This window comes from Ictidomys tridecemlineatus, chromosome 14 (assembly GCF_052094955.1).
Source record: "Ictidomys tridecemlineatus isolate mIctTri1 chromosome 14, mIctTri1.hap1, whole genome shotgun sequence".
NCBI lineage: Eukaryota > Metazoa > Chordata > Mammalia > Rodentia > Sciuridae > Ictidomys > Ictidomys tridecemlineatus.
In genome coordinates, this window is record NC_135490.1 from 31,484,629 (window position 1) to 31,498,368 (window position 13,740).

A 13,740-nucleotide genomic window follows, 5' to 3' on the forward strand; every position below is an offset into this window, starting at 1 on the left:
AGGAAGGAATTAAGGAGGAAATGGAAAATCAAGGAAAGAAAGGGAGAGGGAGGAGAGAAGGAAAGGAAGGGAGAAGGGGGAAGAAAAGGAAGGAGACATGGTCCCAGACCTTGAAGAATTATTACTCCATCCCTATCTCACTGTTCTCCTTCCTCTTCAATTCCAAAGAAAACTAGGACACTGACAAACATTTTCTCAGTACCAACAATATGCCAAGACCTATAAATCTAAACCAAAGCTGAACATCGTTCCTGCTTCATCTGCTAAATCTCCCCTCCATTCTGAGAGCTGTAGCTCTGTCAACGGCACCAGCATCTTCCAATCAACATATTTGAGACTTTATGATGACCTCTGCTGACTCCCTGCAATATTTCACTGAAGAGTATACCTTGTTGATTTAACTTCTCTCGTGTACTTACCACAGATGCTTTTCTCCCCATAGTTCTAGAAATTCAATGAATTATTTTGACAAAGTTATAAATGACCCATTGAGAAGGCATGATTGCCCCTTTAACTGACACTTCTATGACGGTTTCCCAGGATAGGATGAGGTTCTGAGGTCAGAATTGTGTCTGATTATCTGGGACAGGCTGCTGCTCATGGACTGCAGATATTAGACTTTTTATGTTATCTTTATCTTGCATCTTGAACTTCTACTCTGTACACACCAAACATAGTCACTGTTCAGCAATATATAGTGGAATGGATGTCCATGGCTCAGTCAGAATCTGCAAGTAGGAAACAGCCCAGAACTGGACATAGGATAGACAGGTATAGGCTTTAGGGCTAGATCAGTCACTTATGAGCTATGTGCATTTGGCTTGTTTATTTAAAAGTATTTATTTTAAAAGTATTACTGCTACATACCAGGTCATTTGGAAGAGATACAATAGTAATCAAAAACACAAGATTCTAGACTTAATGCTATTTAATTCTGATGTAGGAAGATAGACAAAGGCAAGGAAACACCTAAATAAAATGAAATTGTTTCAGATACTGGTAGGAGGTATTTTTTTTATTGATTGTTCAAAACATTACAGAGCTCATGATATATTATCTTTCATACATTTGACTCAATTGGGTTTTGAACTCCCATTTCTACCCCAAATACAGATTGCAGAATCACATCTGTTACATACTCACATTTTTACATAATGGCATATTAGTGACTGTTGTATTCTGCTACCTTTCCTATCCCCTACTATCCCCTCTCCCCTCCCCTCCCCTCTTCCCTCTCTACCTCCTCTGCTGTTGTTCAATTCTCTCCCTTTTTCCCCCTCCCCCTTGCCCCTCATAACCTCTTATAATTTTGTGTATCATTGAAGGTCTCCTACCATTTCCATATGCTTTCCCTTCTCTCTCCCTTTCTCTCCCCCCATTCGTCTTTGTTTACTGTTAGTCTTTTCCTCATGCTCTTCCTTCCTGTTCTGTTCTTAGTTGCTCTCTTTATATCAAAGAAGACATTTGGCATTTGTTTTTTAGGGCTTGGCTAGCTTCACTTAGCATAATCTGCTCTAATGCCATCCATTTCCCTGCAAATTAGGAGGTATGTTTTAATAATTGGATGATATGATAGAAAATAAGGTGAAGGTATGAGAGCTCCTGCATTTAGATATATTGAAGAAAAATAAAACACCTTATTTTTAAAATGTTGTTAGTTGTTATTTATTCATTTATTTTTATGTGGTGCTGAGGATTGAATCCAGTGCCTCACATGTGCTAGGCAAGCGCTCTACCACTGAGCCACAACTCCAGCCCAAGGAAACATCTTCTTAAGGAGAGATGTTGGAGCTTGAGGAACCAGCCATAAAAAAAATGGGAGGAATACTAAATACAAAGAAGAGCAGAAAGAAGAAAAGTTAGGGTGGCCAGAGCACGATGGGGCATGAGATCTGAGCACCAGGTCTTGTAAGTCATGGAAAGAGACTGGACTTAATTCAGGTGTGATGGGTAAACCATTGGTAGGCTTAAGCAGAGGAGTAACATGATTGATGTCCTGCTGTGAGCCATATAAGAAAGAATGGTAAAAGGACCAATGGAAGCAATGAGTCGACTTAAGCAGTTGTAACCAGAGATGCCAAGCCAGGTTATCACCCCAAAAGCCAAAACTGAACTCAGTAATTCTGATGTCATGGAGCATTTGGGTAATACTGAATATCCTAAGAGGCTTTTTACAATTATTATTTATGTGCATTAAAATTATTTATTTTGATATGCAACAAATTAAGTTTAGATTTATAGGATCCTCAAACACAGAACAAATACTTCAGAAAATTTATTTGCTTTATTCTTTGCCTGACTCTCACTTTATAGAAATAACAGGGAATTTCAGGGGGAAATTTGGGGGGTTGGGAGAAAAAACACTTATTTCAAAATAACACTGAAGAGGCAAATCAATTGCTGGGCTATCGCTTTAGGTATAATAGCAACCATGGTTCTATCTATCAATCAATAGTGTGTAGCAAGTGCCTCACCATACAAGATACTGTGCTAACAATGATAGGAGATATAAAAAGGATGAGTAAATTCCTGCTTGCATGGAGTTTGCAATCTCATGCAGAGCTGGGATGCATTTGCAGAACAGGTAATCCTACCTGGCAGTATACTCTGTGATCCAAACAGGACGTGCCAGGGAATGGGGGGTGGGGAGCACACAGCTTGTAATCAGAAAAGAAGAAAGCCTATAGCCTTTTCAAAGGATATTGGGTTAGACTGGAGCAGAGAATACACGTGGGCTGCTATATTGTAAGGGAATAGTGGGAAATGAGGCAAGAAAAGAAAATTGGAAACAGATTGCAGAGGGGGTTTAATGCCTGGTGAGGAATGTCGACTTTGTACTATTGGTATTGGGCAGCTCTTGAAGGGTTTCAAGCAAGGGAATGTCATGTTGAAAAGGTATGTGGGAAGATGAATCCAACAGCTGTGTGCCAGCCAGGCAGGAGGGAGATGCATCAGGAAGCAGCTGCTGTAGGTGACTAGAGTTGAGGGGCAATTTGATTTTGCTGGTTCCAAGTTTCCAAAGTAAAATAATCATATATATACTTTATAGACACATAATTTTATATATTCCCCTCATTTTCTGCTTATGCCTTTACATCAAGAAGTGTTTTTCCTTATGCAACATTAAAGTGAATTGCTCCCTCATAGAAAAATTATTTGCCCTTTTCTCCATTATATTCTTAATTAATAGTGACAGGCTCACTAAAAACTGACAAGGAAATAGCAAAAGAATAGGAAGTTATGAAAACAAGTGAATGTTTTGCTAAGGAAATGTTTATTACAGTGGTTCTCATCATTATGAGTTAATTACAGGCTCTCGGCAAATATCCCATTGTGAACTCAGAGGTGCAATATGTTTTATTTGAGAAAGTGAAATAGTGATTTCCTTTCCAGTATTCAGTTGCATTTCCTGCTATTTTAAGACTACTCAGTGGTACCAATGTACTTTGACAACCAATTATCCCAGCATGTCTTTGCATCGTATTTTAACTATAATGCTTTTTAAAAGCTTGAATTGCAAAAACAGAGTTCTGTCTTAATTGATCAGATGTGCATCTAGAGTTGTCGGAATACTATTTGTGTAATATCTGAAGAAATTAGCTGGCTTATGTGAGCAGAAAAAAAAAAACACCTGTTGGAATAAGGCACACTGAATTTCCTCTGAAACTATTATTTATAATTTTTCTCCAAACTTTCTTTCCCACCTCCACTCTTGAGGAAAGATGACATGTAGCTCTGAGTTCTGACCAAAATAAAGAATAAGCCATACCATAAACAGAATCTCCGTTGAGTTCAGAATCTGATTGACTGAGGCCATTTGCCATCTGATTATTAGTTACAGGCATTGCCAGCATCAGACTTTGCCTCTACCATCTTCTTCTAGCAAACTCGGTTCAAAGAATGCCTTGGTACACATTCTGCAAGCGAAAGGTGAATTTACAGAGTAAGAATTCTCCATGTTAATGTTGCCCTAGTGCCTGTTAACTACAATTCATTGTTTAAAAACTGACGTCTGTGATTGATTCAGGCACAGGGCCATTGCTTAATTTACTTTGGTTTGATTTTTTTTTTTTCCTCGCCCTCCCAATTGGCTTCTCCAGAGGAGGAAAGTCAGACAGTAGTTACTGCTTTGGAAAGAAAAGATAAGCTGAACACTTTGGAATGCATTTTTCTAACACTCCTTTGCCAAGTGTTACATGACTGTATCAAATTTCTTTAGACTTTGATAATGAGAAACAGACAATTCCATAGAAAATACAACCAAGAGATTTGCAGTAATAGAGGATTTCAGAAAGACACATGGTTCTAAATGGCACTAAGATTATGTGCTTTAGAGTTCTGAATCTTTTATTTTTTTCATGTTTGAGTAGGCCCTATGGTTGATTATCAGGTTGAGCAAGGGCAGAGGCCTGTCTGCTGATTATAAGTGTGCATGTGTGTAAAATTTTCACACATAATATAATATTTCAAAGTTATTTTTATGGAGGCTCAGGGGTCCCAGAACTTAAACAAAACTGCTGATCATTGGCTCCAAGAAATACTTAGAAGGAATCATAGTTTTTTTTACATCATATGGAGTCATTTGCAGACTTTGGGGCTACAGATCACATAATGTTTATTTATTCAGCTGGCTTTGGAGATTTGAGCAATATTTGGAGACACATGAGTCTTTGCCATGCTTAATAAAAAGTATACTCAGAGGTATTGCTACAAGCATTTTTATATACAAAAGGTTCTCACAAGCAGGGGTTGATATTGACAAAAATGTAATTTTGAAATTAAAAAGAAACAATCCCAGAAAAAAAAATTGTCCAGCATCTTATTTCTTAAGAAATCTTTATCAGACCTTATGTCCCCTGTGCTCTAAAGCTTGAAAATACATTATTACCTTTTACAAGAACACTGTAAACTGTAACTTGCATTATTCTTTCTGATCATCTATGACAAACAAGGCCTGGTTCACCTTCTAAGAATAATCATTTAACACAGATGTGTAATTTTGTTGGCATTATTAGTAAGCTTTAGGTCACAAAGTCAACGTGTTATTTTCTATGAAAGAAGATGTAATAAATATTTGATAGCTATGGCTTTTGAGAAACATTCCACCTTTCAATCTTGAGGCATTCTTTCAACATACAGGCCAATCAGAAGTCTTTAGCAGATGTAAAAATGCATCTTATCTACTACTTTTTGAGAAATATAAGAATCTCAAGATGCACCCGAAATATTCATTTACATGGACAATACTCTAAGCAGGGCTAGAATTTGCTGAATGTTTCAGTTACTACTTATTTATTCAGGTTTGTTTCCTTCCTTCTTTCCCTCCCTCCCTCCTTCCATCCCTCCTTTCCGTATTTTCTTTTCCTGCTTTTTCTTTTTTATCAATGCTCCTAAAATTTCCTAAATCCCTGACTTGTCAAAATGCCTTTGCTCTATAATATATGCAGATGAGTAAATTTATTGATAATATTTACATTGCATAATCTTTTATTTGGTTATTTTAACGATAGTTTAAAGGGTAATATATTTCGTATCACGAATCATTTTCTTTTACTGCTTTTTCTCCTCTCTTTTTCTGTTAATTTACCTGCCCAAATTATTTTAATAGCTTTATTGTGAAATTCTCCTTTGTATAAGCTTCTCTGTTAATATCTAATTAGTATAGAGAAATTTCATTGACAGAAAGAGGACTCATTTGTGGAATTTTGCCAAGGTAATTTCTGTATTCTTTGCTTCAAGTGTCTGAAAACTGTGCCCACACATTGAACCCATGACCCATTCTTGTGATCCATGCTCACCTCTTCAATATTGATTTGTCTTTGGTTTGGATGGAAACTATTACATTTTGTGTTAATGTTAAAGATGTGTTTCAAGCAAGTGTTATTATTTGATAAGATGTTAAAAATCAGAGTCCTTTAAAAGAATTCATTAATGAAAAAGTAGATATTTAATTCAACACTAAAAGGAGCAGAATAATGTCTTTTAGTTACAAAAACTTCACACACACACACACACACACACACAAACTCTTCTACAAATACTAGATAAAGAACAATTGCATTTAAAAGAGCAGAGTCATAGAAGACCATTGACTAATATCATTTTTTTTCATTTGCTACTATATTTCTTATTAAATGCAGTAGAATATTTAAGATTTCATCAAGCCATTTCATCTGATGACACATTAGTATATATATTCTCTATTTATATGTGTGTGTATGTGTGTGTGTGTGTGTGTGTATATATATATATACATATATTAAACAAAACAAAACACACACATACACACGTGTGTGTGTGTGTGTGTGTGTGTGTGTGTGTGTGTGTTTTGTTTTGTTTATTCAGAGCTGGGGATTGAAACCAGGGCCTCACATATGCGAGGCAAGTACTGTACCACTGTAAGGTACATTTTCATTTTCCTGCTTCCATCTCTTTTTACCAATATCACTGTTATCTTTTTTCTCACATACCCATCCAAGCTTTTTCTACAAAAAAAAAAAAAATGCCTACGTGCAGAAAAGAAATATATGCCAAGCTTTGTCACAGACCAAACTGCCATGAAAAGCAAGTCAAAAAGAGGGCAAAACCAAGCATATTTTCAGGTCTCACAATGTGCCAGACACTGCAGAAGATAATTTTTTACATGTGATATCACAATTAAAAGAGAATTGTTCTAAAATTTTTGCTCTATCATATTATATATATGCAACTGTGTTCTAGTTCTTCTATTATTGTTACTTGATGATTTGGGTGAGCAAATGTCCATGTCCAGTTTGAAGCCACTCCATTGTGTCCAAGGAAAACGATATATGAAACATGAAAAGCAACTCAAATGGAATAGATTTGTTCATCAAGTAGTGTATCCCATAAGAAGTAAGAGATATCTCAGTCCTCATTGAAGTTATCAGTGAGCCAAAGTGTAGGAACAAACAAGAAGTTTGGCTGAGTTATCAGAAAGAATACTTATAATGTTTCTAAAGCATGTCATGAAAAATGTTAATGAACTTGGGGTGCTTTTATGAAAAACACAACTGCATTTATGAGCTGGTTTTATACATATATTTTTTCTAGATAAATTATTAAATAATACTACTTCAACCCTAAGAAGCAGAAAAGAATGGAGCATAGGAAAAAATTAACAGTCCAGTTAAAATATATTATTTCATCCATGCCAAGATGAATTAGATCACATCTGTGACAGTGTTTGAGCCTCTGATTGTTTGTCTTTGTAGCTGAATATTCAAAGAACTGTAAGCAATGAATTTTTAACAAAATCACAATGACTCTGTTACTTTCATGAAGATTTATTAATACTGACTACTAAATAAAAATGTCAGAGACACGGTAAATATCATGCATAAAAGGCATAAAGAAACGCTACATTGGTTTGAGGACAAATAGGAAATGTAATTTACATTCTGAGCAGAAAATGAATTTCTAGTAATGTTAGGAAAAAGCAGACTCTAAGCAAAAAAAAAAAAAAAAAAAGTAATGGTTCTCATGATACCTGGATATGAAGGCAAAATTGAAACAAATTCAGGCTCTGTGATGTTCAAACAAGGCTGACCCTGGGCAAGACTGTCAAGTGGCTTGTCCTTTCTCCTGGATCCGGAGATCTAAGAGTATGGCCACAGTCAAGAATCTTTATTTTAAGTTTCCCACTCAAGAAATGTTATGTATACTAACCTCCATCCTTTAATGGCAGTGTTATTCAAACCTTCTGACTATGACTCACTTAGGAACGCATATATCTCAACCTACTTTCACTTTCCAGAGGAAAAAGACCCCATGATAACAAAATACATTGGGAAAAACAAAATAACACACAACATCTGACCAATATTGCAATTGTACAGTAAAATCAACTGATGAACAAATTTACAATCTATTAGTAATACTACAAATATGTTAATTCATGTAAGTTTGTCTGCAACCCAGACCAATTCAAAACAGCAGTAATAACCGCATGTCTCTCCCAGGATTTCAGGAATTCTAACAATTTTCACATGAATCTGAATAGCAAACACTGCGAGGCTCTCAAGCCTTGGGTTGCAGTCAGGTGTCCTGGTGGAATATTGGTTTAGAGTTCTCAGTTAATTCAGGCAGCTTGCTAATATTAGTTCATGAATAGTATCTGCCACCAACTCAGCAAATACTAGTGAATATCCATTAGCAGTGATACACTGCACATTATTCAACTGTAAGAGGCAAAGATGAGTTCTTCACCGGGCTGAACTCTAAAGTTCCACAAGAGTCCATTGAGCTTTAGGGACTTCAGTATCAGCTCAGTGATAAGGAGCTGACAGAATCAGGGGCTGCTCCCACGTGGAGGTTACATTGCACCCTTGGGCTCTTAGGTGCCTAATGTGTGAAAAAGTTGAAAACTATCAACCAGATGGAGACAAAGAAAGACAGGGAGACAGTTGTGCCTCGGTAAGCCATAGAGATCTACTGACCCTTCAAAGCACACATTAGAATCAGAACCTAGTTAGGCCACAAGTGGTATGCCAGTGCAAGGAACAGTTGCCAGCAGTGTAGACAGTGGTCATATCAGCTGAGATATGGCTCAGAACCAAATAAGCTTTAGGGGAGGTCTGGTGGGATGGGGACATATGAGATGAAATTCAAGGCAATGGGTAAGCAGCCCTTATTTGTTTACATTGAAACCACAGAGCCCTACTATTCCAGATAGGGAATGTGAACGCTCAGATTCCTCCATGGGAGCTTTCTCTGTTAACTTGCTCTTTCCCATCTAAGCTAGTGTTTCCCCAGAGGGCATCCTCCTTTTCCCAAGACTTTAAAATATCAGTGCTGAATCAGCGGGCCACACCTTCCATTTATTGGTTCTCTACTTTCTCTACAGAGAGGCAACTCTATGTCTCAGATTAGGGTTCCATGATTCTACTTGTCTGAACATGTCAGCCATCTGTGCAAAGTAAAGTGTATTCTAATAGGAAATACATACTTTTTTGACCCATTATAATTTTCAGTTACATTATTCAAGTACCACTGACATCAATTTAAAAGCACCTTTCATCCTTAGGTGGAGCTTATGAATAAGAAAAATATTTAATAAATTCCTCTTTTTGTTTTATATTTATTTATTTATTTTTGGTACAAGGAATTGAACCCAGGGGCACTTAACCACTGAGCCATATCACCATTCCTTTTTATATTTTTGTTTTCAGACAGGGTCTCAGTAAGTTGCTTAGGGCCTCACTAATTTAGCTGAGGTGGGCCTCGATCTTGCAATCCTTCTGCCTCAGCCTCCCACGCTTCTGGGACTACAAATGTGTGCCACCATGCCAAGCAATAATTTCCTTTTGAGTAATAAGTTTTGGTATGCTGGCTGTTAACTAGTAATGTGTTGTTTGGACGTCAGCTTGGAGCCTGGGATTTAGATCATACTAACTATAGTCAAAATCTGTTGATATTCTATTAATAAATCTTTGAAGTAAATGTTTGTCCTAGAGATTTTATTTTCCAAAAAGCCAAGGACAAATGTCCTTCTTTCTTCTTCTCCTTTTTGTTGTATTTTTGTTGATGATGATGGCCCTGAAGGAGACAGGGGGTGGGAAGACATCAAATGCATTATTTGGAGTTGGTTTAGATACCTTAGGTTTTCCGCTAAAAAAATATTCTGGTCCACTTGACCCTGAATCCTCTTTGTGTTTGATCATAGACACGCTGACAGTACCATCATCACATGCCTACACAGAAGATGGTAAAAATGAGGGGTTGAAGGCTTGCGAAAGCACTTTCCTCATTGATAAAATTGGCAGTGACCTTAATCAGTGACTCTCTAAGCTTTTTAGCACGGACAGAAATAACCATTTTTTTCCACTCTGTCTATTTTCATCATAGACACTTTTTTCCTCTGATCTTCTGATATGATACGTGTCCCTGGGTTTATAGAGCTTTAGAAATCTGGTCACTGTGCTCTTCTATTTGTATTATGATTCTTATCAGAATCCCCAAAAATGTATATTTAAGGAGTCTTGATTGGAAAAGCCTCAGAACATAGAAGAACATATAGCTTTTTACAAAGAAATTGGTCAGAATAAGGCCATTTTGAATAATCAGTTTTGTTACCACTGTTTGTAAACCTACACAGCACACAGATTGCTCTGTGACCTATATATGTGTGTGTGCGTGTGTGTGTCTATATATACATATTCCATTTTGTAAAAATCCCTAGCTTAGTTAATTTCTAAATATTTGCAAGAGTATCAAATTACTGAAAGCTGAAAACAGTTTTGCAAGATAAAATTTAATAGTAAATAATTATTTTAAGTCACTTGATATTTAGAAACTATAATCTTGATTGCATGGCTAAATTCAATAGCACTCTTAAGTAATTATTCTTCATAAATTAACATGCTATTTTCATCTGCTATAGTTTTAAAGGAATCAAGGCTGTTAACTATAAACTACAGCTAAATCACCCAAATCACAATCAATCTAGAAGTTTCTAACCCCCTCCTGGTTACTCTTGTGGTGACCAGCTGTGTGTCACTCATACTAAGGATACACCGAGCAATCCACCCAACTTCAGTTACTTGGCTTGGATGGACACACTACCCTGGACCATTTTGTTGGCATATAAATTCCTTAATTTAAAAAAAAAATCCCACAATCTTAAAAAAAATAAGAAGTCACTGCAATTACATATTTATTTATTTATAAGTTTTAGCTTTAGATGTTTTAATGGTTTGTTCTAACACTAGGAGGACTAAGTCCTGAATCATTGCTAAATGTTCAGAAACCCTCTGACACAGAGCCTACTTTTCAGAAAACTGTGTTTCACCAGTGATACTGAATAAACAATGTAATTATTATAACTGATGTAGTTCTACAAATATGTAATTATAAACAATGAAAGAAAGATTCTATCAGTATATCTATACTAAAAAGTTACAACTAAAAAGCTAATTATGGCCAGGCGTGGTTGCACACTCCTGAAATCTCAGTGACTCAGGAGGCTGGAGCAGAAGAATCACAAGTTCAAAGCCAGCCTCAGCAATTTAGCAAGGCCCTAAGCAACTTAGTGAGAGACTATATCTCAAAATAAAATAATAAAAAGAACTGAGGATTTGGCTCAGTGGTTAAACACCCCTGGATTCAATCCCTGATACAAAAAAAAATTATGTAATTGTGTTTATCTTGATGTTGGTGGTCCGATTACTAACATTTCACTATAAATAAAAATGTCAAAATTAATAGCATCATTATTATTAGGATATATGCAGATAGAGATATGGATATATTGGTATTTCTCAAAACTTTTATCAAGTAGAAAGTGTAAAGGCTCTTCCAAATGTGGTCAGCCAACAACATCATCTCTGATTATACAAACAATTCCTAACACAGCCAGTGATGCCCTTAGAAGATAAAAAAAGACTCTCTAGAAAAAGGAAACTGAAAGAACTTCTCAAAGGTGAGCAATGAGTTAGGTGCAGAGCTGCATATCAGAATTTTTGTTTCTAGAGAGGCATCACGGGTTGGTGGAGAAACAGGTAGTAGGTCATGTTCCAAGTGTTTCTTATGGGAAACCAAACTGGGCCTCAGCCTAGAAAAACATCACCTACCTCACTGGATTGTTTTGAGGTATGAAGTATGTCACAATTATAAAACATCCGTCTGTGAAGAAGACAGAATATGGTATTGAATTGTTGACTGCAACAATAGTAGATGATGTGTCTAGGCTCTTGGCCCAGATTACAAAAGCCCACAGCCAATACGATGACTAGAAAAGAGTATTCATCAGCTTTACCCTAGAACTCGACTTAAGTTGTTTCAGTTTGCAGTTCCAAACCTATAGCAGTGAGCCTATATCTCCTCTCCCAAACATTTCCCACAGATGAGCGGGAAGGAGGCAGAAGCCGCGTAGCCCAGGGTATTTGTGCTAACTGGTAAACCCCAGGACTGACCCCAGAAGCTCATCATTCCCTTTTGTAATCACCAATCTCTCACAACTAGCTGTAGACTGCAGAGTCACAAGTGCCCTCAGAATCCCTAACCCTAACTACGGGAATTGGTTTGTCCCCACTTCCACCTTCTGCCACAGCACAGTGTACCACCCACTCACCACACTAGGCTTTCCGTGGAACATCTGATCACCACAAATGTGAAGGAACAGAATTTCAGCTACTCAAACTGTGAAACATAAGCCATGGATCTGTGTGTTTCACAACAACATAAAAATTTCACATTTTTTATCATGTTCAAACCTAAACATATGTAACAGAGGAGTCTACTTCCTGCTTTCATCAGCTTGGGGTGCTCCAGCAAATCCTCAGCTGTCACCATAACTTATATAGCAATCAAGAGAATCGATGAGCAGAGTTCCAGGCATGATCAGGAGAGGAACAACTCATAAGAACTGGCTTTTTGAAAGTGACCTTTGATGCATTCCTTACATTTTCGGATTTTCAGTTGCTTCATCTATGGTAGGAAAATAAATAAGATTATTGAGAAGATTAAATGATCTAATACTAATGAGGCATTTTAAACAGCACCGACGGGCTTCTCAATAAACACTAACTTGTTCTTTATCATCATCATCATCATCATCATCATCCTCATTAAATCTCAAATGTACTGGTGAGTCAGGATTTATAGTCCAGGTGCAGGTCTGGCTCTGGTAGGACACCTCTGTGAATGAGTCTCTGACTATAGTCACACCCAGATCACAAGCTGATCCTGGAAGTCTGAAGCTAAATGGACCTTAGAACCTTAGAATCCAAAGGACCTTAGAACCCAAGCACTAGGATAATTACACTATGCCTAACCTCTCTTTCTAAAATAACAGTCCAAGGTGACACCTCTTGTAACACCTGTCTCTGGGGCATTCATGCCCAGGTATCTATCTCCAGGTTGGGGAGGGGATCATCTTGCTAGAGGAGGGAAAAACTCATTCTAGTTACCAGCAAGGACCCCTGATACACTAAGTTTTAATCACCTGCGTATACCGCTGGCATACCAAGAACATCAAAGAAAACCACTTCCTGGAAATAATTACCTACCCTAGCAGACTACAACTCATTCATTCAAAACTTTTTAACAATTGATATCGCACAGGCACATACTGACTGATGCAGATGTTTGTATGCTAAGACCAAATATCAGGCCAACCCCATTACCCCAAAATTTTTATGATCACCTTTGGAAGTCAACAGACAAGAGAAATAACTATTTTTCAGCATGAACGCTGCTTGAATTACAGAGCATTCCACTCTTGAACACAGCCTCCTTATAACACAACCCTCACTTGTTTTTCCTAATGCCAGACTCTTCAGAGATCCACTCCTCTCTTCTGACGGCAGCTTCCTCCTTCCTGAATTGAATGAGTCTGTCCCTGTTCCTCACTCTTGGTGTTTTATAATCTGTCACTTGATGATCTCATCAAACTTTCTTGCCTTGATGATCCCTTCCCTGAAATTTGATTTTTTTTTCCTTCACCCCTTAGTCCAGACTGGTGCCTCTGCGACAGACCCCCAAAACTCCTCTTCTCCTTGTCATGTATCATTATAGTCACCCTGTCAGTTTGTCTCCATAAACTGCAATTTCCATAAAGCCCAGTCTCACCTCTTTCATATTCATTGCCGAATCACTGGATCACAGCAAGTGACTCAACCTCTTGCCCCAAAGTTTTTTTTCTGACTTCCAATCCCTCTAAAATTTCTCCAAAAGACCTGAAATGCTTTAAGTTTCCCCTCTTTTCTATTATGTTCAAACTCT

At 37.3% G+C, this 13,740-nt stretch overlaps 1 protein-coding gene across 11 annotated transcripts in view; it reads left to right on the top strand.

The window, feature by feature from the left end:
• The window catches only part of Tenm3 (teneurin transmembrane protein 3), a 2,430,710-nt gene that overhangs the window by 1,589,565 nt on the left and 827,405 nt on the right, over positions 1 to 13,740 (top strand). The window lies entirely within an intron of this gene.